We start from the raw sequence: 27,211 nt of genomic DNA, 5'->3' as shown, positions 1-27,211 counted from the left end.
ATGGACTGGGTGGATCTCCTTGCAGTCCAAGCGACTCTCAAGAGTACTCCAACACCACAGTTTAAAAGCATCAATTCTTTGGCGCCCAGGTTTCTTTATAGTCCAACGCTCACATACATACATGACTATTGGAAAAACCATAGCCTTGATTAGATGGACCTTTGTTGGTGAAGTAATATCTCTGCTATTTAATATGCTGTCTAGGTTGATCATAACTTTTCTTCCAAGGAGCAAGCATCTTTTAATTTCATGGCTGCAGTCACCATCTGCAGTGATTTTGGAGCCCCAAAAAATAAAGTCTGTCACTGTTTCCCCATCTATTTGCCATGAAGTGATGGGACCGGATGCCATGATCTTAGTTTTCTCAATGTTGAGCTTTAAGCCAACTTTTTCCCTCTCCACTTTCACTTCCATCAAGAGGCTCTTTTAGTTCTTTCTGCCATAAGAGTGGTGTCATCTGTATATCTGAGGTTATTGATATTTCTCCTGGCAATCTTGATTCCAGCTTGTGCTTCTTCCAGCCCGGCATTTCACATGAAGTACTCTGCATATAAGTTAAATAAGCAGGGTGACAACATACAACCTTGACGTACTCCTTTCCCTATTTGGAACCAGTCTGTTGTTCCATGTCCAGTTCTAACTGTTGCTTCCTGACCTGCATACAGATTTCTCCAGAGGCAGGTCAGGTGGTCTGGTATTCCCATCTCTTTCAGAATTTTCCAGTTTGTTGTGATCCACACCATCAAAGGCGTTGGCATAGTGTAGAGCTAGGTAAACTTGGGCAAGTTATGTAATCTCTCCATGACTCAGTTTCCTTATCTGTACAATACAAATGTTATGACTTGCAATCATGGAGCTGTTACAAGAGTTAAATGAGAGTTAACCTCATTAATTCTAACACATTAAGTGTTCAATAAATGACAGCCATTATAATTAATCATATCACCATCATGAATTGTACAGTGCTTGAGCTTCCTCATTGATCCCCATGCGCCTTGGTTCAAACCTTCTCCCTTATCTGGATTCTGTACCAGCCTCTTGTCAGAGCTCCCTGACATAGTTCCTCACCCGACTCTTCATACAGTCAGAGAATTATCCCCCGAAAAATCAAATCTGATCCTCTTCTTGCCAAACAATTGCGCCTAAAGCACTTGTTAGGGGAGAGCAAAGTTAGAGTCCTTGTTTTGGGGTGGGGAGGGAGCCCTGGTGGCCCAGAGTAGGGCATCAAAAACCTAGTACGGTAAGGCAGGAATTCGCACATTGAGGTGGCCTGACCCAACTTATTTAACTTACAAGGAGTCAAAAGATAGCTACAATTTTAAAAGATCAAATGAATTTCAAAACTGAGGAAACAAATAATAGTCCAAGGAAGAGTAACTAAACTTAATTTTAAAAGAAAACAACTTGTCAAAAGGAGACACAATTACAATACACACCTGGTAACCCTAATTCCTTAGAAATAAGTTAGCATTTCAATGTTTGTTCATTTCATTATCCTCAGTTCCAATTTTCACTGCATTCTCTTTCAAAATAAAATTTCACTTGGAATGGTGGTCTGTCTTTAATTTGTTAGAAGAAGGAAACTGATGAAGGCTACTCATTAGGTACATAAATATTAAGCATTTGAAAAAAATGCTAGGTCTTAAACAACACATTCCTAGTTTTCCACCTCTTAAAAGCAAAGAAGGAAAAAGGGAAAAGCGAAGAGGATGATGGAGAAAAAAAACAAGACAAAGAACAAGGCAGATAATAACAACTTGGAAACTAAAATAGGTTGTAGAGCTGCTCTTGAGCTGTAAGCTGATTGTGATGGGCTGATCCTCTCCCATTACAGCAACACATGAAAGCCACAGGGAACGGAGCAAGCACCTTCCTCGTGTTACAATCTCATACACCTGCTTTGGATGCTGTTCCTCCATCCACATCTAGTTCAAGTAGCACCATGTATCTGGGAACATCTAGAACCAAGTAAAAGCCTGAAAGGAATTAACCAGGCAAGGCAGCATGGTACTGTGCAAGAACATACACTTTATCATCAAAAAGACTGACATCTGAATCTGTCCTTTTATTGGCTGTACAACCTTGGGCCTTATCTTCTCTAACAGCTATCATTCCCAACTTTATAGATAAGGAAAATGTCTACACAGAAATATTATAAGGACTGAATGGAATAGTACATGAAACACCCAGCACAAGCCTGCCTCAGACCACGTCATAAAACCCCTCAAACTCAATTCGAATATAAACCACAGCAGTTTGAAAGAAAAAAACTAGAAAAGAAAAATAAAGATTTCCCCCTCCAACCAACAGAACAAAGTGTAAAGGCAGAAGTACTACAAAGGAAGCACTCAAAATTGTAGTCATGTAATGAGCTTAGGGGTAAAACCTACATGATTTAGTGCATGTGAAGGATACGTGCCATCATATTTGCTGTACAAAATAACAAGTTAATGTAAAATATTATATTTAGGTTATAATAATCACTTCCTATATATGAACGTATTTTATGTCAAGTTCAAATATACATAGATTCTATTTTAGTTACAAAAGATTCAATTTAAGCATAAGAAATTCCCAAGTCATGCCTACTGGGATAGGTAAAAATACGGAAGTGGGCAACTGGGGAATGAAAATGAACATAAATGGATAATACAACAAAAGTCACTTTTGTAATGCAGTCTTAGATCGAGACAGCTAGCTGTGGAACTGCACTTATACAGAAGGAAGAGGTGAATAAATAGAGTAAACAATGACAGAGAAGTATTATTACCTTCTTGTGAAAAAGAAAGTAGTATGGGTCATAACTTTTACTAACGTATGAAGTGGGGAAAGTTGATAAATTATCCCAGAATACATGTGGATTCACTCGGTAATGGGGTTAACTTAGGCTTTACCCATCTCAAGAAACCAAGTCACTTTGCATCTCCCTACCAATCTGATCCAGAAATGAACATAGTGGTTATGAAACAACATTTTAAAGCTATTAAATATAATCAAATGTAAGATCATATAGGAAAAGGTGTTCATGTGCAATATGCAATAAAACGCTGAAACTTGAAATGTAAATACAGAAAGTAAAAAACTTAACTGAAAGAAAAAAATTATGAATTTAAGGTATTTGAAGCTGTTTTATTATGAGCTGTCTGCTATTTAAGGAACTGTAAAAATAGACACATAGATTAAAACAGCTAATAAAAAGAGTGACTATACCAAATGCTAGTGAAGATGCAGAAAAACTGGATCTCTCCTACACTGCTGGTGGGAATGTAATGCTACAGCCAATCCAGAAAAATAGCTGGACAGTTTCTTCAAAAATCAAACACACCCTTCCCATACAAGTCAGCAATCAAACTCTTGGGTATTTATTCCAAAGAAAACATTATGTTCACTGAACAACCTATACACAAATGCTCATAGCAGCTTTATTCACAACAACAAAATATGAATCAACACAAATAACTTTCAACAGTATAAAGCTAAACACATGACACCTATATCATGTAATATTTGTTGTTTTTTAGTTACTAAGTCATGTCTGACTCTTTGCGACCCTGTGAACTGCAGCATGCCAGACTTCCCTGTCCTCCACTGAGTTGGTGATGTCAGCCAACCATCTCATCCTCTGTCGCCCTCTTCTCCTGCACCCATCTTTCCCAGCATCAGAGTCTTTTCCAATGAGTTGGCTCTTCACACCAGGAGGCCAAAGCTTCAGCATCAGTCCTTCCAATGAATGAATATTCAGGGTTGATTTCCTTTAGGATTAATTGGTTTGATCTCCTTGCAGTCCAAGGGATTGAGTCTTCTCCAGCACAGCAATTTGAAAGCATCAATTCTTCAGCACTTAGCCTTCTTTATAGCCAACTCGCATATTTGCATATGACTACTGGAAAAACCACAGCTTTGACTATATGGACCTTTGTCAGCAAAATGACATCTCTGCTTTTGAATACTCTGTCTAGGTTTCTCATAGCTTTTCTTCCAAGGAGCAAGCATCTTTTAATTTCATAGCTGCAGTCACCACCTGTAGTGATTTTGGAGCCCCCAAAAATAAAATTTCTGTCACTGTTTCCAATTTTTCCCTTTCTATCTGCCATGAATTGATGGGACCGGATACCATGATCTTAGCTTTTTGAATATTAAGTTTCACATCAACTTTGTCATTCTCCTCTTTCACCCTCAAGAGGCTCTTTAGTTCATCTTCACTTTCTGCCATTAAAGTGGTATCATCTGCATATCTGAGGTTGTTGATATTTTTCCCAGCAATCTTGATTCCAGGTTGTGATCCATCAGGTCCAGCATTTCACCTTCATGAGCCTTGTTGTGGCAAAGGGGCTTGCTTAACTCAGTGAAGCTATGAGTCTTGCCACACAGGACCACCCAAGGACAGGTCATTGGAGGAGGGAATGGCAAACCACTCCAGTATTCTTGCCTCAAGAACGCCATGAACAGTATGAAAAGACAAAAAGATATGACACCAGAAGATGAGCATCCCCCCACAACCCCAAGGTCAGAAGATGTCCAACATGCTACTGGAGAAGAGCAGAGACATAGCTCCGGAAAGTAAGAAGAGGCTGACCCAAAGTAGAAACAACGCTCAGTTGTGGATGTGTCTGGTGGTGAAAGTGAAGTTTGATGCTGTAAAGAACAATATTGCATAGGAACCTGTAATGTTAGGTCCAGGAATCAAGGTAAATTGGACATGGTCCACCACTATATTGCGAGAGTAAACATTGATATCTTAGGAATCAGTGAACTAAAATGAACAGGAATGGGTGACTTTAATTCAGATGATCAATGTATCTACTATTGTGGCTAAGAATCCCTTAAAAGAAATGGCATAACCCTCATAGTCAGCAAGAGTTCAAAATACAATACTTGAGAGAAATCTCCAAAAATGACAGAATGATCTTTGTTGGTTTCCAAGGCAAACCATTCAACATCACAGTAATCCAACTCAATTCCCAACCACTAATGCCAAAGAAGCTGAAGTTGGCCAGGTCTATGAAGACCTACAAGACCTTCTAGAATTAACACCAAAAAAAGATGTCCTTTTCATCATAGGGGATAGGAATGCAAAAGTAGGAAGTCAAGACCTACCTGGAGTAACCGGGAAATTTGGCCTTGGAGTACCATGTAATATTCAGTTCAGTTCAGTCGCTCAGTTGTGTCCGAACTCTTTGCAACCCCATGAACTGCAGCACACCAGGCCTCCCTGTCCATCACCAACTCCCAGAGTTCACCCAAACTTTTGTCCATCAAGTCAGTGATGCCATCCAGCCATCTCATCCTCTGTCGTCCTCTTTTCCTCCTGCCCCCAATCCCTCCCAGCATCAGAGTCTTTTCCAATGAGTCAACTCTTCACATGAGGTGGCCAAAGTACTGGAGTTTCAGCTTTAGCATCAGTCCTTCCAAAGAACACCCAGGACTGACCTCCTTCAGAATGGATTGGTTGGATCTCCTTGCAGTCCAAGGGACTCTGAAGAATCTTCTCCAACACCACAGTTCAAAAGCATCAATTCTTCGGTGCTCAGCTTTCTTCACAGTTCAACTCTCACATCCATACATGACCACTGGAAAAACCATAGCCTTGACTACATGGACCTTTGTTGGCAAAGTAATGTCTCTGCTTTTGAATATGCTATCTAGGTTGGTCATAACTTTCCTCCCAAGGAGTAAGCAGCTTTTAATTTCATGGCTGCAGTCACCATCTGCAGTGATTTTGGAGCCCCAAAAAATAAAGTCTGACACTGTTTCCACTGTTTGCCCATCTATTTGCCATGAAGTGATAGGACCAGATGCCGTGATCTTCATTTTCTGAATGTTGAACTTTAAGCCAACTTTTTCACTCTCCTCTTTCACTTTCATCAAGAGGCTTTTTAGTTCCTCTTCACTTTCTGCCATAAGGGTGGTGTCATCTGCGTATCTGAGGTGATTGATATTTCTCCCAGCAATCTTGATTCCAGCTTGTGCTTCTTCCAGCCCAGCGTTTCTCATGATGTACTCTGCATAGAAGTTAAATAAGCAGGGTGACAATATACAGCCTTGACGCACTCCTTTTCCTATTTGGAACCAGTCTGTTGTTCCATGTCCAGTTCTAACTGTTGCTTCCTGACCTGCATACAGGTTTCTCAAGAGGCAGGTCAAGTGGTCTGGTATTCCCATCTCTTGAAGAATTTCCCACAGTTTATTGTGATCCACACAGTCAAAGGCTTTGGCATAGTCAATAAAACAGAAATAGATGTTTTTCTGGAACTCTCTTGCTTTTTCCACAATCCAGGTAATATTACTTAGCTATAAAAAGGAACAAACTATTGATACAATGGGACACAAGGGCATTATGCTTAGTGAAAAAAAGCTAATCTCAACAGATCACATACTCTATGATTCTAATTTTATGTCATTCTCAAAATGACAAAACTATAAAGATAGAGAACAAATAAGTGGTTATCAAATGATTGAGACAGGTTGAAAGAAGAGGTTTACAAGAACTACACACACATACACAAATGCAGGTTAAAAAAGTTAGGGTAAACTGAATAAGGTCTGTAATGCGATTAACAGTAATGTACCAATGTAAATTTCCTGGTTTTGATACTATACTACAGCTGTTTAAGACGTCAGTCACTATTGGGAGTAGCTAGGTAATGGGTACACAAGACTACTATTTTAACTTCCTGTGAGTCCAAAATAATGTCAAATAAAAAGTTAAACAGTAAAATAAGGGCTCTTATGGATTCACTTTTTCATGGGTTCACTTTCAAGTTCCACTGAAAAGCATTACACAGTGGCAAAAAGTATGACCACCATTTACTATGTGGTGATCTCTTGATACCTCGTCCATATAAAGAAGATAAGCATTAAAATCTTACTAAATTTCTCAAATGCAAACTTCCCTATCAAGAAGGCTCTGCAGAATTTTTTTTAATCCTTGTGTATACGGAAGAAATACTTTATTACTAAAGTTTAAAAGCCCATAAATCAAAATATTGAAAATTGTGACTATGCAAAATTTTTTAATCTTATTTTTAAAACAACATGTTAAAAGGCAAAAGTTTAACAAAGAGGAAAATATCTGTATTACAAATAATAAAGGGCTAACTTTCCTTTTAACTTTTATAATGTACTAATAGCTCTCACAATAAGAAAAATGCCAACAACCCAACAGAAAAACAAGCCCAGGATACAAAACTGTTCATAGAAATTCAGATGATTAATAAACTCATGTGAGCCTATCTCATGTTACAAAAAATACAAATTAATCAGAAACCAATTTTCACTTGCCAGGAAGAAAGTTTCAGTTTTCATTTAATACTCCTATACTGCTTTATTTTCTTACTATCATTTGCCTTAACTTATAAACATCTTGTAAAATATTTATTTATTCATTTTTGGCTGTGCTGGGTCTTTGTTGCTGCATGGGCTCTTCTCTAGTTGTATCGAGCAGGGACTACTCTGCTCCAGCGTGCAGGCTTCTCACTGTGGTGGCTTCTCTTGTTGCACAGACTCCAGGGCACACAGGCTTCAGTAGTTATGGCACATATGATCAGCACTTGAGCTCCTGAGCCCTAGAGCACAGGCTCAATTGTTGTGGGCCACAGGCGCTCAACATGTGGGATCGTCCTGGATCAGGGATTGAACGCTTGCCTCCCACATCGGCAGGTACATTCTTTACCACTGTGTCACCAGGTAAATCCCACCATAAACTTTTTTTAAAAAATTACTCAGAATGTGTCACATTCTAGAAAAATTGTGTTTCATTTAGAAAACTTCCCATTTGTGAAGACTTTAAAAGTGAGTTTAACTGAAAAATTTACTTCAGTTAATCACTGCATTTTCCCTACAATAAAAAAGTTGTTATAATACCCACAGATTACATGTCTGATTTTTCTCAATAATATTATACATTTAAGAGAAGGGATGATGACTTTTATCAAACATAATACAGGACAAAAAATGACAAACATGAAGAAAAAAATGAAGAGATAAGGGGAGAGATGACAAACAGATCTTGGATTCACATTTAGTCTCATTAAACAGCACCACTTTCGAAAACCCTAAGATTTTAAAATATACACATACATCCTCTGCCAGTAAGTCATATTACAGTCAGTCTCCAATTTCATTTATAGGGCTACTGAGACATTTTAAATGAATTTCCATTAAAGTATTTTCTTTGAAACAAACTATAATATCAGACTCCATGTACACTCTTTTATGCAATCACTGATTTTGGTACAGTAGAGGGATTAAAGAGAGTGAACACAATCTGCCACACAGACCTGGAGTAGACCAATGAGGTCGGTGTGGGACATTTGGGGTTTACTACCAGATAGTGATGAACATTCCAAACCACAAGCTGTAGAGACTGGCAAAGAGGAAACAGCTTGCTGAGAACTCCTCAATGATTAATTGCTTGTAAAAAGAATACGAAAACTGGTAACTTGGTAAATATTTTCCTTTTTCTAAATTAAAAATTTTTTTCATAGCATTACTTATCACTTTTGGAAAAGCAAAAGTAAAGCGATACTTTTGAAGTTTCAAAAATATTAAGCAATAACATTACAGCTTTATGTTTAATTAGTGACTCCATGTTAGGTTGAAAGAATAGCTTTCTAAACTATGACATATGCACCTTCATATTTAAGAAACAGAAATTAAAACAATTCCAAATACTATATACTTCTACATGTATGCTTATCTGTAAAGTGATTTTATCATTATTGGTTTCAGTTTGATATACAGTGCAATTATTCATGATACTAAGAAAAAGATAGAAAATGAAAAAATGAAATACAATAATTTTTAATTAGATCTGCTACATGAATCTGGACATCAAATATTAAATTCCCAATCTATGAAATAATCTAAACTTCCCAATAAATATGAACATCTGGAAGTATATTGCACAGCAATTAGAAAAAGTTGCACTATGGAAAAATATTAAAATCATTTTGGCTTATGTTTTGCAAACTCCAGCAGAAAACTAATGCTAGGGTTTACTGAAACAAACACTGCTGGTATCTCCTATTTTCTCCAAGAAAAAACAAAAAGCCATTATTATCTCTGATTTTCTCCTAAAAAGTATAATGATCCCTCTTATGACATAATGGAAACTATGAACTTCAATCAAAATAGCATTCATAAAGACATGTGGATACTTTTAAAATTTAAAACCTAAGTATCTACCCATACACCCAGAGTTTCTGAAACTAATAGATAAATCTGGTTTACTTTAGACTCCCTTTCGTAAAAAAGCCATGTCTAAACACTGAGATTCATGGGAAACAGTACATCCTTTTAATGTATGGGGACTCTCTCTTAAGCACTTAACCTAGCAGAGTAACACATATGGATCACCTCCTGAATATACAGATTACAACTTAACTGATACCACAAAAAAATGTCATTATACACAAGCATTTACTGACAAGGAATGATACTTATGATAGTTAAGTGGAAAGTCCTTGAATAGTATAAACAGTTCATACTTTATGTATGAAGAAAAATAAGTATGTATATCCACAGAAAACAGCTAAAAGATTACATATCAAAGTGTTGTTATTCTTTCATTTTTTATGTTCTAAATTTTCTACATTAAATATACATTCTTATAAATAGAAAAATAAATATCATTTTTAAAACAATACAAAAACTTATGCTTCTTGGAAAATACAGATTTACTTTTTCCTCCTCCTCCCATTAGTTACAACTAAAAATCCTGGATATTATACATATATAAAACAAACATAAGACTTTGAAAGGTGGACAGAAGAAGGTAGAATGTCAAGGGACCTTGGGATCTAAGGAACAAAAAAGTGATGAGTTCCCTGGGTTTTCTTTTTGTCTAATATATCTCAATATTGGAAATGACGAGCCTGGCGATCCAGAAACACCTAAGAGTGCAGACAAGGAAAACTCCAACAAATCTCTGCTCCCTTTAGCCCAAGGACCAGGAAAGAGGCAGCTAAGCAAGACAGAAAACTTTTAGACAATAACCATTTCACTCCAGCCAAACACCAGAGAAAACACAGTAGTCCCAACACTACCATATGGCAAAGGTGGAACCCTCTCTAGGATGGAGTCAGGGACCAAGGAGTGGATCCAGAACTTCATCCCTCAAGTAGGTAAAGAAGGAACTGCAGTATCAGTGAAGACCACTTGCAGAGCCCAGACTGCCACGACATTATATCAATGTAAATGGCATTTCTCTAAAAACTAAACATGCAACTACCATATGACCCAGCAATTGTACTCTCGGGCAAACTGCCAAACTGTTCTCCAGAGGGGTTGTACCATTTACTGTTAACTGTTTCTATGTCAATATCCTTGTTATATGGTTTTGCAAAATACTACTAGGGCATCAAAAAAGCAAGAGAGCTCCAGAAAAACATCTATTTCTGCTTTATTGACTATGCCAAAGCCTGTGACTGTGTGGATCACAATAAACTGTGGGAAATTCTTCAAGAGATGGGAATACCGACCACCTGACCTGCCTCTTGAGAAACCTGTATGCAGGTCAGGAAGCAACAGTTAGAACTGGACATGGAACAACAGACTGGTTCCAAATAGGAAAAGGAGTACGTCAAGGCTGTATATTGTCACCCTGCTTATTTAACTTCTATGCAGAGTACATCATGAGAAACGCTGGGCTGGAAGAAGCACAAGCTGGAATCAAGATTGCTGGGAGAAATATCAATCACCTCAGATATGCAGATGACACCACCCTTATGGCAGAAAGTGAAGAGGAACTAAAAAGCCTCTTGATGAAAGTGAAAGAGGAGAGTGAAAAAGTTGGCTTAAAGCTCAACATTCAGAAAATGAAGACCACGGCATCTGGTCCCATCACTTCATGGCAAATAGATGGGCAAACAGTGGAAACAGTGTCAGACTTTATTTTTTGGGGCTCCAAAATCACTGCAGATGGTGACTGCAGCCATGAAATTAAAAGCTGCTTACTCCTTGGGAGGAAAGTTATGACCAAACAGTTATGACCAACCTAGATAGCATATTCAAAAGCAGAGACATTACTTTGCCAACAAAGGTCCATCTAGTCAAGGCTATGGTTTTCCCAGTGGTCATGTATGGATGTGAGAGTTGGACTGTGAAGAAAGCTGAGCACCGAAGAATTGATGCTTTTGAACTGTGGTGTTGGAGAAGACTCTTGAGAGTCCCTTGGAACGCAAGGAGATCCAACCAGTCCATTCTAAAGTAGATCAGTCCTGGGTGTTCTTTGGAAGGACTGATGCTAAAGCTGAAACTCCAGTACTTTGGCCACCTCATGTGAAGAGCTGACTCATTGGAAAAGACTCTGATGCTGGGAGGGATTGGGGGCAGGAGAAGGGGACAACAGAGGATGAGATGGCTGGATGGCATCACCGACTCGATGGACGTGATTTTGAGTGAATTCCAGGAGTTGGTGATGGACAGGGAGGCCTAGTGTGCTGCAATTCATGGGCTCGCAAAGAGTCAGACACGACTGAGAGACTGAACTGACTGATTTGACTATGGCAGAAGGTACAAAAGATCTCTCTGTATTGTTTTCTTACAACCTTACATGAATCGACAATGTCTCCAAGTTACAGGTTTAATTAAAAAACAGAATTCAAAAACCATACAAAAAACTGACAAATACACTACATATTTGGACTTCTTAAGGCAGCACTTGAAGGTCAAAGTGTTAGTTACACAGTTGGGTTCGACTCTTTGCCTGCCAGGCTCCTCTGTCCATGGGATTTTCCAAGAAACAATACTGGAGTGGGTTGCCATTCCCTTCACCAGGGGATCTTCCCAACGCAGGGATCAAACCCAGGTCTCCCGCACTGCAGGAAGATTCTTTACCATCTGAGTCACACAGTCTTATACCCAAAGAAACTAAACTGAACCTAGAACGTATAAGAGACTCAAAAAGGCCAAGAGTTCCCTCTTGGCCTTGTGGTTAGAATTCTGGGCTTTCACCACCAGGTCAAGTCAGGTCAGGAGACAGATTCTGCAAGCTGCGTGGCACAGTCAAAAAAAAAAAAAAAAAAAAACCACTTACTGAATTAGATTGAATAATATAATCAACATTTCAAAAATAAGACCCCTAAAAATCTAACAGTTCCATTTCACTGGTTTTAAACAAAACAATCTTAGAACAGTAACAGGAAAAAAGCTGATTTCAAGAAAATAAAGTATCCTGGTATTTCTCCACAAAAAGAACAGTAACTGATATCACTTACATGTGGAATCTAAAATATGACACAAATGAACTTATTTACAAAACAGAAACAGACTCACATTGAAAACAAACTTACGGTTACCAAAGGGGAAGAGGGTGAGGGAGGAATCAATTAGGAGTTTGAGATTAGCAGATACATACTACTACATATAAAACAGATAAACAGCAAGATTCTGCTGTACAGCACAGGGAACTATATTCAATATCCTGTCTAAACCATGATGGAAAAGAATATGAAAAAGAATATATATGTATAACTAAATTACTTTGCTGTACACTGAAAGCAAACACATTATAAATCAGCTATAATAAAAAAATTAAATATAAACCTCAACTGAAAAAAAAAGTTCTATGCATGAAATCTGAAATTACCATATAGCAGAGATTCTTTACAAACCAAGCAGCACACATAAATACCATGTATCCAGTAATAGCGGCCTCCCCAGTGCGAACCTGAAGTGTGAGGGGCCCTTCCTCCATCGCTGAGGCCAGACCGTGCTCCATTAAGGCAGGGCAGGGGCAGCTCTGCAGCACCTCTCCTGCATGTGGCCACAACTAGCTCACCAGGCCTGCCCGCTCTGGGGACAACAGCTCCCAGGCTACCTCATCAGTCATCAGCTGAGGAGTGAGGCCAGTCACAGGCTGAACCAGCCACCTCAGTGATCCCACTAATGGGCATGTCAACTGCCTCTGCAAGGCCACCGAGGTCTCCACCATCTGCAAGCCTAGCTCCACTGAGGGCTAGACGTCCTGGTCACTTTCTGGTGTCCCATCTTTCTGCTCCGAGTAAAGCGGCATCAAGGCCAGTGCACACATTGATAGCTGCCGGAGCAGCCGTTAGTGAGCAACTGTCAACCAGCAACCGTTAGTGGTCCTGCTCAGCCATTGGTTGGTGCCACAATGAGCACCTCCCCCAAGCAAGCAACCGTTAGTGAGCAACTGTCAACCCGCGACCGTTAGTGGTTCTCCTCAGCCATTGGTCAGTGCCCAGTGGGCTCCTTCCCCAAGCAAGCAACCGTTAGTCAGCGACTATCAACCAACAACCCTTAGTGGTTCTGCTCAGCCATTGGTCAGCGCCCAGACGGCCCCTCCCTCTCCTGTATACAAAAGGAGTCCAAATTCAGACTGAGGGAAGATGGGTTTTTCAATATATAATTTTATTTATTGGCTGTGTTGGGTCTTTGTTGCTGTGCAGGCTTTTCTCTAGCTGAGGTGAGTCGGGGTTAATCTCCATTTGCAGTGCCCAGGCTTCTCCTTGTAGTGGCTTCTCTTGCTGCCGAGTGCGGGCTTTAGGGAGCCGGGGCTTCAGTAGTTGTGGCGCACAGGCTTCGTTGCTCCAGGGCACATGGGGTCTTGCCAGATCGGGGATCAAACCCATGTCTCCTGCATTGGCCAGCCAATTCTTTACCACTGAGCAACCAGGGAAGCCCAGAAGATAGTTTTTTGAGATGTTAGTCTGCCATCTTTTTGGTGTGCTAGCTTTATGATTGAAGTCGTTATTTATTGTTCCAACAACTCACCTCTCAATCGATTTATTGGTCTGTTTTTAAGATTAACTGTCATAATTGGTGACCGTCTCTATTACGTATGAACACAGCCCTTTTTACCTGACAAAGCGTAGCATTAGTCTCTCAGTCGTGTCTCTTTGTGCTCCCACGGACTGTAGCCAACGAGGCTACTCTGTCCATGGGATTCTCCTGGCAAGAATACTGGGGATTGCCATTCCCTTCTCCAGAGGATCTTCCCGACCCAGGGATCAAACCCCGGTCTCCTGTACTGCAAGAAGATTCTTTACTATTTAAGCTACAGGGAAGACCCTTTGGGTGGGCTCCAGGAGTTGGTGTTGGACAGGGATGCCTGGCGTGCTGCAGCTCATGGGATCGCAAAAGTTGGACACAACTGAGCAGCTGAACTGAAGACCCTTTATCTGACAAAACTGTCATTCAATAACAAGAAAGTCTCTAATTTTACTAAAAAGATCCAAGCAATTCATTAATTAAAGGAAAAAAATGTATACAGGGACCTGTGTTGTCACTTCATTTAAAAACAATAAAACAATCGTCTTTTCTGACTAAGTTCCCCTGCATGAACACCTGATCTGAAAATCTAGGTGCAACATCAGCTGACTTTATGATTAGTGAAGGTGAAGGTGAAGTCGCTCAGCCGTGGCTGACTCTGTGACCCCATGGACTGTAGCCTACCAGGCTCCTCCATCCATGGGGTTTTCCATGCAAGAATACTGGAGTGGGTTGCCATTTCTTTCTCCAGGAGATCTTCCCGATCCAGGGATTAACCCTGGGTCTCCTGCATTGTAGGAAAACGCTTTACTGTCTGAGCCACCAGGGAAGTCCAGGCTCTATGATGGAATAGGGCCAAGAGTGCCAGGCTGCTACCGGGAGGAGCTACCCCACACCCGAGGTCAGGGGCAGCAGCCAAGAGGAGCAACCCCACGTCCAAGGAGCGGTGGCTGCGTGGGCACAGGAGGGCCAAGAAGAGCTACTCCACGTTCAAGGTCAGGAGGGGCAGACGGGAGGAGATACCCTTCGTCCAAGGTAAGGAGCAGCAGCTGTGCTTTGCTGGAGGTAGCCATGAAGAGACACCCCACGTCCAAGGTAAGAGAAACCCAAGTAAGACCGTAGGTGTTGCGAGAGGGCATCAGAGGGCAGACACACTGAAACCATAATCACAGAAAACTAGTCAATCTAATCACACGGACCACAGCCATGTCTAGCCATGCCGCGTGGGGCCACCCAAGAAGGGCGGGTCATAATGAAGAGGTCTGACAGAATGTGGTCCACTGGAGAAGGGAATGGCAAACCACTTCAGTATTCTTGCCTTGAGAACCCCATGAACAGTATGAAAAAAAAATGATAGGATACTCAAAGAGGAACTCCAGGTCAGTAGGTGCCCAATATGCTACTGGAGATCAGTGGAGAAATAACTCCAGAAAGAATGAAGGGATGGAGCCAAGGCAAAAACAATACCCAGTTGTGGATGTGACTGGTGATGGAAGTAAAGTCCGATGCTGTAAAGAGCAATATTGCATAGCAACCTGGAATGTCAGGTCCATGAATCAGGGCAAATTGAAAGTGGTCAAAAGGAGATGGCAAGAGTGAACGTCGACATTCTAGGAATCAGCGAACTAAAATGGACTGGAATGGGTGAATTTAACTCAAATGACCATTATATCTACTATTGTGGGCAGGAATCCCTTAGAAAAAATGAGTAGCCATCATGATCAACAAGAGTCCGAAATGCAGTACTTGGATGCAATCTCAAAAATGACAGAATGATCTCTGTTCATTTCCAAGGCAAACCATTCAATATCACAGTAATCCAAGTATATGCCCCAACCAGTAGCACTGAAGAAGCTGAAGACCTACAAGACCTTTTAGAACTAACACCCAAAAAAGATGTCCTTTTCATTATAGGGGACTGGAATGCAAAAGTAGAAAGTCAAGAAACACCTGGGATAACAGGCAAATTAGGCCTTGGAATACGGAATGAACCAGAACAAAGGCTAATAGGGTTTTGCCAAGAGAACGCAATGTATCCTGTACAATGTCACAAACCTCTGTCCATAGTTCATCAGGCACTCTATCAGATTTAGTCCCTTAAATCTATTTCTCACTTCCACTGTATAATCATAAGGGATTTGATTTAGGTCATACCTGAATGGTCTAGTGGTCATAGCAAACACCCTTTTCCAACAACACAAGAAAAAACTTTACACATGGATATCACCAGATGGTCAACAAGGAAATCAGACTGATTATATTCCTTGCAGCCAAAGATGGAGAAGCTCTATACAGTCAGCAAAAGCAAGACTGGGAGCTGACTGTGGCTCAGGTCATGAACTCCTTATTGCCAAATTCAGACTTAAATTGAAGGAAGTAGGGAAAATCACTAGACCATTCAGGTATGACCTAAATCAATCCCTTATGATTATACAGTGGAAGTGAGAAATAGATTTAAGGGACTAGATCTGATAGAGTGCCTGATGAACTATGGACAGAGGTTTGTGACATTGTACAGGATACAGGGACCAAGACCATCTTCAAGAAAAAGAAATGCAAAAAAGCAAAATGGCTGTCTGAGGAGGCCTTACAAATAGCTGAGAAAAGAAGAGACGCTAAAGGCAAAGGAGAAAAGGAAAGATATACCCATATGAATGCAGAGTTCCAAAGAATAGCAAGGAGAGATAAGAAAGCCTTCCTTGGTGATCAGTGCAAAGAAACAGGAAAACAATAGAATGGAAAGACTAGAGATCTCTTCAAGAAAATTAGAGATACCAAGGGAACATTTCATGCAAAGACGGGCTCAATAAAGGACAGAAATGGTATGGACCTAACAGAAGCAGAAGATATTAAGAAGAAGTGGCAAGAATACACAGAAGAACTGTACACAAAAGATCTTCATGACCCAGATAATCACGATGGTGTGGTCACTCACCTAGAGCCAGACGTCCTGGAATGTGAAGTCAAGTGGGCCTTAGAAAGCATCACTACGAACAAAGCTAGTGGAGGTGATGGAATTCCAGTTGAGCTATTTCAAATCCTGGAAGATGATGCTGTGAAAGTACTGCACTCAATATGCCAGCAAATTTGGAAAACTCAGCAGTGGCCACAGGACTGGAAAAGGTCAGTTTTCATTCCAATCCCAAAGAAAGGCAACACCAAAGAATGCTCAAATTACTGCACAATTGTACTCATCTCACACACTAGTAAAGTAATGCTCAAAATTCTCCAACCAGGGTTCACCAATATGTGAACCAGGAACTTCCAGATGTTCAGGCTGGTTTTAGAAAAGGCAGAAGAACCAGAGATCAAATTGCCAACATCCACTGGATCATCAAAAAAGCAAGACAGTTCCAGAAAAACATTGATTTCTGCTTTATTGACTATACCAAAGCCTTTGACTGTGTGGACCACAACAAACTGTGGAAAATTCTTCAAGAAATGGGAATACCAGACCACCTGACCTGCCTCTTGAGAAATCTGTAAGCAGGTCAGGAAGCAACAGTTAGAACTGGACATGGAACAACAGACTGGTTCCAAATAGGAAAAGGGAGTACATCCAGGCTGTATATTGTCACCGTGCTTACTTAACTTACATGCAGAGTACATCATGAGAAACGCTGACCTGGATGAAGCACAAGCTGGAATCAAGACTGCCGGGAAAAATATCAATAACGTCAGATATGCAGATGACACCACCCTTATGGCAGAAAGTGAAGAGGATCTCAAAAGCCTCTTGATGAAAGTGAAAGAGGAGAGTGAAAAAGTTGGCTTAAAGCCCAACATTCAGAAAACGAAGATCATGGCATCCGGTCCCATCACTTTATGGGAAATAGATGGGGAAACAGTAGAAACAGTGGCTGTCTTTACTTTTGTGGGTTCCAAAATCACTGCAGATGGTGACTGCAGCCATGAAAAGACGCTTACTCCTTGGAAAGAAAGTTACGACCAACCTACACAGCATATTCAAAAGCAGTGACATTACTTTGCCAACAAACTTCCATCTAGTCAAGGCTATGGTTTTTCCAGTAGTCATGTATGGATGTGAGCATTGGACTATAAAGAAAGCTGAGCACCGAGGAATTGATGCTTTTGAATCATGGTGCTGGAGAAGACTCTTGAGAGTTCCTTGGACTGCAAGGAGATCCAACCAATCAATCCTAAAGGAGATCCGTCCTGAGTGTTCATTGGAAGGACTGATGTTGAAGCTGAAACTCCAATACTTTGGCCACCTGATGCGAAGAGCTGTCTCATTTGTAAACATCCTGATGCTGGGAAAGATTGAAGGTGGGAGGAGAAGGGGACGACAGAGGATAAGATGGTTGGATAGCATCACTGACTCAGTGGACGAGTTTGGGTAAACTCCGGGAGTTGGTGATGGACAGGGAGGCCTGGTGTACAGCAGTCCATAGGGTTGCAAAGAGTTGGACATGACTGAGCAACTGAACTGAACACATATATATGGAATCTAGAAAGAAGGTAATAAGGAAGCTATTTGCAGGGCATTTTCTTAAAAGGTTAAATATACACCTACCTTCCAAACCAGCCAATCCACTTTCATTGTTACCCACTCAAAAAATAAAAGCATGTATCTACACACAAACACACCACACACACCCAAAATCACCCCCAGCACTTATCAAGTGCTATGTGCAAAGAAGATTCAGAAGGATCTGTGCTATTAAACAGAACATAGTAAAAAGAATGCTAGAAATTAAAGTTCAAGTCCTGACTCAGCTTTGTGGTATGTGACCTCAAAGAAGACAATTATTCCGGGCCTCACAGTAGTTTCATGAGTCTATGAATTTCATCGTTTCACAGCCAATTTACCATATATATGGTAAAATGAAGCTTTTAGAGGCAATGCAGTTCCCACTGAAAACACCAAAACGCCACCAATTCCACATCAACCAGGATTATAGTTTTACTTGGACCACTAGGCAGTATCGCACTAGCATTTTAAAGGGAGCCTTCCCCATTCACATATCTCTTAATTCTCACAACAAGCCTGTTGATGGGTATGATCAGCACCCTGATCCTGTAAATAAAAAGGTCCACTGAGTTGCCCCAGACTTCAGAACTCTTTTGTGATAGATTTGGGACCTAAACTCTTGTCTTTTGACACCTGGCTCAGTGCTAATACTGCCATACTGTAACACATATATCTGATAAAAGGATTTGTATCTAGAATACATAAAGAACTCTTAAAGTTCATGGATTAAAAACAAATAACCTAATTTAAAATGGATGAAGGATCTGAATACACATTTCTCCAATATGTTCTACCTATAAGAAAACAATTGAGAGCTGTCTAGAATCTGCCTGTGTATTTATATTCCTAAAAGAGAAAATGGGTTATAATCTAAATATCTGAGAAGTTCAGACAATTTAACAACAGCAAAAAAAAAAAAAAGATATCATAGAATTTCAGACAGTTTAACAACAGCAAAATGATATCTAAGAATTTCAGACAGTTTAATAACAACAACTTTAATGAAGCAAACGTTTTCTTAAGGGTCTCTCTACTCACCACCTATCCCCAATCTCCCCTAAATTTTTCCATTTTTTTTCCTTTTTAAGAATATAGTATGCTGCTAAGTCGCTTCAGTCATGTCTGACTCTGTGTGACTCCATAGACGGCAGGCAGCCCACCAGGCTCCCCCGTCCCTGGGATTCTCCAGGCAAGAATACTGCAGTGGGTTGCCAGTTCCTTCTCCAATGCATGAAAGTGAAAAGTGAAAGTGAAGTCGCTCAGTCGTGTCTGACTCTTCGAGACCCCATGGACTGCAGCCCACCAGGCTCCTCTGACCACGGGATTTTCCAGGCAAGAGTACTGGAGTGGGGTGCCATTGCCTTCTCTGAATAATCTTCTGTAAAAGCTTTTTAAGTTTTTTCATGACAGTCTCAACATATGTGGGGTGGGGGTGGGGTGAAGGATGAGAGAGAGGCTGTAACTGTTTTATATGTGAGTCATTTATAAGTCAGAATCTATACTTTGTCATAATAAAAAAAAACCTTATAAACTAACTTCAATCAATAATCAGTAACTACTGTTTGAAGGAAACTAGCTGTGCCTTTAGAGTAGTAAGATGTAAAATATTTCAATTACAATTTTGCACACAAACTATAGCAGAAAATAAGAAACAAGATGTCTTTTGGAAATACTTTAATACTTAAGTAATAAAGTCAGAAGTAAAGAGAAAATAAACATTAAGTTTTGTTTCTAATTACGTACTACTAGAGCTTCCCTTGTAGTTCAGTTGGTAAAGAATCCACCTGCAATGAGGGAGACCTGGGTTCAATCCCTGGGTCAGGAAAATCCCCTAGAGAAGGGAGCAGCTACCCACTCCAGTATTCTGGCCTGGAGAATTCCATGGACTGTATAGTCCATGGGGTCACAAAGTCATACACGACTGAGTGACTTTCACTTCACTTGAGGATCTGATCTTGAAATTCTCTAGCTGAATATTAATCTATTCAAATAAAAATAAAGAAAGAACATATCAAAGTTATAGACATAGAAAGGATAAATAAAGCAAAGAGAATGGAATCAGGATTCAAAAGGTCCCCTTCGGAACAATGGAGAGAAGTCAGGAATTACAGAAAGGATATGAGTGTACTGGTGGGTCAGATGGTAAAGTGTCTGCCTACGATGTAGGAGACCCAGGTTTGATCCCTGGGACGGGAAGATCCTCTGGAGAAGGAAATGGCAACCCTCTCCAGTACTCTTGCCTGGAAAATCCCATGGACAGAGGAATGTGGTAGGCTACAGTCCATAAGGTCGCAAAGAGCTGGACACAACTGAGCGACTTCACTTACAGGAGTGTAAAGAAGTCCTATACATAGTTTCAAGAAACCAACCAAGGACAAACACTGGTTAACAGCAGCTCTAGAGAAAAAAAGACCTAGAGATGCACTTACTACCAGACAAGTATAAACTAACACTGAAAAAAAGTGGATATTGGAAGAAAAAAGAACCTAATTTATTCTGCAGCAGCACTGATGGATACTAAGCTACCTAAGGGCAGGGATCATTTTTAATTCCTTAACCACTTTACCTCCAAGGCCTAATACAGTAGTATCTGTGTGTGTTGTTAGTGGCTTAGTTGTGTCAGGACTCTCTTTGACCCCAAGTACTCTAGTGCACAAGGCTCCTCTGTCCATAGAATTCTCCAGGGAAGAATAGGGAATGAATTGCCATTCCCTTCTCCAGGGTATCTTCCCCACCTAGGGATAGAAACTGGGTCTCCCAAAATTGAATCATCTGACCCACCAGGAGGACAGAACATATGTGACAAACTGCAGCATGTCCACAGGATAATGCCCAACATGGTAAAAAGTTTAGATAGCACATTTCAGAAGACGTGGCTAGAAGGAAGAAACTGTTTAGTCTGGAAAAGAAAAAATTTAAGTAGGACAAAATAACTTGTCACTGAGTAGTTGTAAAGTGGACACTGGATCTACAGGGGATAATTGTAGAGAGCAAAAGTAGAACCAATAAATAAAAACTACAGGGAGGCACCTCTGAGATCATTATCAAGGAAGTCTTCCTAAAATGACAAATTTTGCAAACCTGGAATTGATAGCCACCAGCTGTGAAATCCCTATCTAGGGGAGTACTTCTGAAAAGAAAGGGCTGGAGGATTCGCTTGTACTGTGTGGAAAGCTGCATTAGATTATCTCTAAGATCTCTTCCAAGTCTATGACTCTGCAAATAGAAAGAAGTCCAGTAAAGTAAATGTTGTTGCTCTCAACACTCGCAAAGTTTAAAATTTTAAAAATAAAAATAAAACCCAGGAACTTTGTTAATTAAAGGAACAATCCCACCAAGAAGGGACAAAGGTAGTCAAGATACTTGCTATGAAGAGATTGCTTTGCTTGGGATTAAGCTTATCATTGGGAGTGAGAATGGGTCACCAACTTCAGCTAAAGTCGCTCATTCCCTGTTTGGCCAGGGGCAAATGATTTCATCTCTCCAGTGAAACTGAAAAAAAGTAATTTAAAATACCAATATTATAGGAATATAATTTAAATCGGTTAACTGCAAGATGCTTTGGAATTTACCTTAGGTGATAATTAAAACTGTACTTTCCACCTGAAATATGTGTACAATATAACACAATATTGTAAATCAACTATATTCCAGTTAAAAGTTAAATTTAAAAAAAAAGAAACACTAAAAGAAAACCCTGTACTTTCCTACTTTACACATATATTAGGGTTGAACTAGTAAGTAAATCTATTATAAATAATAAGAACTAAGTATCTCACTGTCAGAGAAAGAAATTACAAATAAGCAAGGAGGGGAATGCCACAATGAACTCTGTGATGCTGGATTAGAGTCAGAGAGAGCGGCATGAATCCATGTTTCTATTTATATACAGATAGATACAGAAGCAGGTATATGTAGGGAATTCATTCCCTGGTGGTCCAGGGCTTAGGACTCTGTCGTTTCACTGTTGAAGGCACAGGTTCAACCTCCGGTCAGGGAACTAATACTCCGTGAGGGGTGGCTAAAAAAAAAATCAGATGTGTATACCTGGGTCAGTATACATAAATATATTTCCTAACTCTGTTCCCTAAGACTGTCAAGAAGCAGTAATATCCCAGTAGCAATGAGTAAATGAACACCCAGTTCATTTAGAAACCAGATCTTGGTTTCTAAATATTTTTCTCCAATAAAAGAAACCAGGAGAAATGGTTGATTCTAGGACTAAGGCAGAGAAAATACAAGATCAGACTGGGGCATCTGTGATATCAGAAAGTAAAAATGTGCTCAAAAAAAAAGGGGGGGACAGGGTAGGAGGGGGACACGTCAAAAGAACATAGGTGCCAAATGGTCAGAGCTAGAAGGATTTATACAATGAAATACAACCCAAAGGGGGAAAAATATTCATGAATCCACACTAAATGATTAAATTAAGTAAATGGGAGGAAAAGCACAAATCTTTCTTACAGAAGAATTCCAAACAATAAATGTAGGAGGAATGAGAGAAACAGAAAATCACCAGTAGAACAGCATAGTAACTGCTGCTGTGGGCAAGTTTCACTGACATTAGAGGATGGAACTTTAAGAAAAAAAATCAGATCACTGTATAGCCTCTCAGAGATATTTACTAATTACTGGGGGTGGTTTTAACATATGCTCACAAATTCTTTGATACTCAGGAGGTGGAGCTTAAATTCCCTTGCCCTGGAGTGTGGGCTTGACTTGGGTGACTCATTTCGAGCTTCTAACAAATGAAGTAAGGAAACGGAAAAAGAGTCACTTTATAAAAAACCAGGCAGCCAAGTTACTAAAATCAAGTTACTAAAGTTAATATCAGCAATAAGCCATGTTGATATCAGATATCATCTGATACAAAATGTGTGACAGGAAGGGCATACTATCTCTCTGATATTCTTCCCTAAAATGCTTAATCTCAGACTAATCAAGAGAAAACAAAACAAAATAACAAAAAAAAAAGAAACAGAAAACTCAAATTCAGGAACACTCTGCAAATGATCACTACTCTTCAAAAGTGTCAAGTGTCACAGGCAAGGAGAAACCAAGAAACTGGAGGCAGTGGGTACAATACATATTTGCTTGATCCCCTTTCTTGACCCTAATTGTTCTCAACACACTCACTCCAAGCAATAAGGCTGTCACAGTAAGCTGGTTCTAGGGGGCTCCCCAGGTGGCACAGAGGTAAAGAAACTGCCTGCCAATGCAGAAGCTTTGTGATAGACCATGAAGTCAGAAAAAGCTGGGCAAGACTGACTGACTGAGCACACATACACACAAGCTGGTTCTAAGAATGCCATTTTAGACGGACAAAGAAATCAGAGATACCTACTCAGCTTCCTTTTCAAATTGAGCAAATCATATGAACTATATCAAGACAACTTCAAAATGTTCCTTTCAGATGTCCTTGCTTTTTAAGGAAAAATAAAACCTACATATCAACAAGTGATGATTAATACTTTAAAATAAACAGGAAACGGAGAATAGTGACGCCAAAAATTTGAAGTGTCAACAGCAAAAGTTTACACAGCCAAAGGATGGATCACCAAATTCAGAGACAAGATCAGGGAAGAAAAGAACAAGACCCTAAGATCAATAGGAACCACATCTCTAAAACTAAGCCACCTATCTTGATGTAGGTGGAAGATTCAAGCCACACAAAGGAAAGCTCATCCCCACCCACCCCCACTCTACACCCAAAATTAAAACTGCAAGCATCTTTCCCTGTTCTCAAGCCACTCTGATAACATTTGACAAACTTGTCACTCTCTCCCTTGAAAGCCAGTTAGTACCCTCTAAAAAAATAAAGTCATGCCACGTAAACCTAAGAAAATCCAGGTGTTTCCCTCACTGCTACCAAACAATGGACAATGACTTTTTAAATATGTAATATAAACTTATTTATAAATTTGGGGATTTTAACTCAAGTAAATACATGCTGGGATGACAAATATATGCAGAGACGACTTAAAAAAATGAAGAGGCTTCCTTGGTGGCTCAGTGGTAAAGAATCCACCTGTATAGGCAGGACACTCAGGTTAGATCCTTGATCCCTGATCCAGGAATATCCCACATGCCACAGAGCAACTAAGCCTGTGCACCACATCTATAAGCCTGTACTCTAGAGCCTGGGTACCACAGGCTGAAACCCCCAGTACCTTAGAGACCCTGTTAGGCACCAAGAGAAGCCAACTCATTGAGAAGTTCGTGCACTGCAACTACGGAGTAGCCCCCTCTCGCCACTAGAAAAAGTCCCTGCCCAACAATAAGTAAATAAAAGTACCTATTAAAAAAAAAAAAAAAAAAACCTGAGGCAGTGAGGAAATGTGTTAGAATCTCCCCAGCACTGTCCAACGTAAATATGTGAGTTAGCACAATGCAGAAAGAAGGCTGACCCACTAGGCTTCTATAACTTGATTAAAACATTCCCTAAGAACATCTAGTGCTCTTAGTTTCAATTCTATAATCAACTCCACTCTTATTACTGATTTGCCTGCCCAGAAACAAAGGAGGTGTCCTGGGCCTGTAGGTAATTAATGCCAGTTGTTCATATGGCACTTAAAACTTTGGACGTAAATAAATTGATACCTGGCTTATCATTCTCCAGTGAGATTACTTTGCACGAATAAATTCTCAAGTGCTTGAATCACCCCTGTGTGAACCCACAGTTTCTGAACTACTGTGTGGGAGTCAGAAGGACCCTGGTGTGGATGCCACTTAATCTGTGTGACCTCTGATTTCCATCAGTCTCAATTTCCTCACCTAGAAATAAACACCAACAACTAGTGCCTGGCAGACAGCAAGTACTCAAGAAGTGAGAGCTTTATTCTACGGAAGCCATATTTGAAAGCAAGTGTATAACTGAAGTAAAAACATTTCATTTAAAAAGCAGCAGTATGGACCGTCAAACCACAACAGTTCAAAAGACACCCCCAGAAGAGAGACGCCCTGTACAAGAGAGTTGAAAAAAGCAAAGTTAAAACGTTGCAAGTAAAGAACCCCCTGCACTGTACAGAGGGAGTCTCTCGCTTAGCAACTCTAGTGTTGTCGACCAAACACCCAGCCCGTAATAGTTAGAGCATGACAACTGTTCACTCTAAATCCATGTGCTCAGCTTGGATTCAGGACTGATTTACAAAAATAGCTGCTGCTGCCGCTCTCTGAATCTCTTTGAGCTGATGACTGGGCAGTGTTACCCTATAGGCCTAGAGCAGCTGTATTCCCTCACCACACCCATTTCTGTCTGCCCAGCCCAGCGAACGGCACCACCTCACCCTCCCCCAGCCCCCATCTCTGCAGCATACTATTCTCCCTCTTCCTGGGCTGAGTGAGCAAATTACAAGCACAAATATCCCCTGATGCAATGCCACAACCATCCCTGGGAAAGAGCAGAGGCAGTTGCCAAAAGTGCAGCAGCAGGGAAATGGGCGGGACACACACAGAGCAAGAAACACAGCAATCCTAGGGAGCCAGGGAAAAGGAATCGAGAGGCCCTGGGGAGCAATACTGTAACTGGACCGAGGAGGGAGGGGAGAAGAGGGGGTTCCCGGGAGAAAGCTGGGTAACACTATCCTGAGAAGCACGTTTCACTCTGGGTCTGGGTCCTAAAACACAAAGCTAAACGTAATCCTGTCTCCTCCCCAAAGCACTAAATGCATTCACTTTACCCATTCCAGGATGAAAGCAAAAACCCTAACACTTCCCCCACACAAGGAGTAATTTCTCCAAAGAACAGCTCAAGCAACACACTAGTGGACAACCTGGCCCATGTGCTAAATCACAATCTCCGTTTTGGGTAACAATTCTAACTCCCCTCTAGGTCCTATCCTCGCATCCGCGGGCTTTACAGCGAGCGACCCATGCGCACTCCCACAGCCAGACACATGCTTACTCCCCAAACAGTGTTCTAGGGCAGCGCGCGCCGGGAGAGCCCAGCCAGGGGCCACGTACTCTCGAATACCCCCTACCTCCTCCCGCAACTCCCTGGCCCAGCACCTTCTCTGAGGCTCACCTCCGCCCCACTTCAACTGACCCTCAAAAGTTTCACAGCACGACCTTTGAGTTCTCCTGTGTCTCCGAGCCCCACCCAGGGCCCCAGGCTGCAGCTGACCCTCGCTCACGCGGCTCAGCCCCAATCCCGCGCCTGAAAAGTGCGGCTCAGCCCCGTCGCTCCAGACTCCAAGAGGTCCGCCCCGCCCGGCGGGCCCCCTTATCGTGCCTCCAAGACTTGGAAGATCGCGCCCGCAGGCCCCCCTCGCCCGACCGCCCCCGCGTCCCGCAGGCCGGCGGCCACCGCCCTTCTCCGCTTCGGGCGGGCCTGGTGGGGTCCCGGGAGATCACGGGGGAGGCTCGAGCAGTTCCGGGGACAGTGAGGAAGCCGCCCCTCCGATCGGGCCCCGCCTGCCGCTGCACCTACCCGCCGCCGCCGCCGCCGCGCCGGAGCCGGAGCCGGAGGGAGCCGGGAGAGGGCCGGGAGGAGCCGGGAGCTAGCAAGCGAGCCCGAGGGGCGGGACGCAGGGAGGCGGCCGCTTCCTCGTCGCCCTCTTGAGGGCCGGCGAGAGGGAGGAGCGCCGCTGCCGCCTATCCCGCGGGCGCGGCGGCTTTGGCCAATAAGCGGGGCAAGGGGGCGGGCGGAGGGCCGCGGCGGACCAATAGAGGCCGGCCCCGCCGCCTCGACCTAGGCGGGGTAGCGGCCAAGCGGAGGAGGGCAGTGGCGGGCGAGATACGTGAAGGGGCTTCAGACGCCTGTCTCCCGCCCGCCCGCTGCTGCTCCTGCTGCTGCCTGGGCGGCGGGAGGACCGACCGACCTCCCCCGCTGCTCTGTGTGCTGGTCTTCCCTTCCTTTTAGAATCTGAGTGCTGGGAAAGGGGAAGATGCAAGCGGCCCGGCACACGCGGCCGGGCCCGGGTCTCCCCGCCGGCAGGGCCTGTGGGTTCTATGACGTAACCTGGGAGGGGCGCGGGGCGGGGCCGG

General features: G+C 41.8%; 1 protein-coding gene across 1 annotated transcript in view; it reads right to left on the bottom strand.

Annotated features, from left to right (window-relative positions):
* MAP4 (microtubule associated protein 4) overlaps nucleotides 1-26,794 on the bottom strand; it is a 158,999-nt gene extending 132,205 nt beyond the window's left edge. Inside the window, 1 exon segment of the mRNA XM_025272632.2 lies at nucleotides 26,655-26,794. The gene's annotated coding sequence lies outside the window, so the exon portion shown is untranslated.
* Nucleotides 26,795-27,211: the final 417 nt, after the last annotated feature.

The sequence above is a fragment of the Bubalus bubalis genome, chromosome 21, assembly GCF_019923935.1.
Source record: "Bubalus bubalis isolate 160015118507 breed Murrah chromosome 21, NDDB_SH_1, whole genome shotgun sequence".
Taxonomy (NCBI): domain Eukaryota; kingdom Metazoa; phylum Chordata; class Mammalia; order Artiodactyla; family Bovidae; genus Bubalus; species Bubalus bubalis.
The sequence above is the reverse complement of the archived record's forward strand: the minus strand, read 5'-3'. Positions and strand labels throughout refer to the sequence as shown.